Genomic DNA, 786 nt, shown 5'->3' with positions numbered 1-786 from the left:
CTTCGTCAGCTTTGTTAACTGCTGACCTCAGTCCTCTGACTAAGGGAATGCGTGTGCTAATAGTACATGACCTCAACTATAAATCTGGTGAGTATCTTGAATCCAGGATTTGGTTCAAGGCCACTGTAGTTTGATTAAGGTATATTTGTATGTTGAGTATTTTCCTATACAAGACTGGCATAAGCCATGATGGCACTAAATTCTTTTTCCTACAAAGATTGCATAACTCTTAGCATTGTGAAATGTTTTACTGTGTGTAATAAGTCAAGCATACAAAAAGTAATCCTGTGCAAGTCCACCCACTACCCACATACCAACTTGCTTTGTATAAAGACAAGGCTGTGTGTAACCACCAGTAACAATAAACACTTCTTCGAGGGCAGTGCAGCAAAAAAGCATTTCCTTAACTGACAACTCAGTTAGAACTAAAGAAGGTAAGAAACCTGGGCAACCAAATGCAAGTGATTTTTGTGAATGTGCAGCTTTACCTTCAAGATTTCTGCTGGAGTGATTTGTAGATATAAGAAAGCAGGTTCCAATAGGCAAAATTTAGAAATCATGGCTCCTATTCATGATGCTCTTCCAACAGAGACCTTTTGGGATGAGAGATATTCAGAGCTCAGTTACTGAGTGGTGGGTGTGCTAATGGGTTTGCTCAGCCAGCCAGCCTGCCTGGCTGTCCTCCTGAGATCTGCAGCAGCCCCCAAAGGCCCTGCAACTCTGAGCTGGTGCTGAGCTGGGGTGGCACAGGTAGTACCCATGCTCAGGGCTGGCCTCCTGCCTCCC

Source organism: Acanthisitta chloris, unplaced genomic scaffold, assembly GCF_000695815.1.
Source record: "Acanthisitta chloris isolate BGI_N310 unplaced genomic scaffold, ASM69581v1 scaffold37117, whole genome shotgun sequence".
NCBI classification, from domain to species: domain Eukaryota; kingdom Metazoa; phylum Chordata; class Aves; order Passeriformes; family Acanthisittidae; genus Acanthisitta; species Acanthisitta chloris.
The sequence above is the reverse complement of the archived record's forward strand: the minus strand, read 5'-3'. Positions refer to the sequence as shown.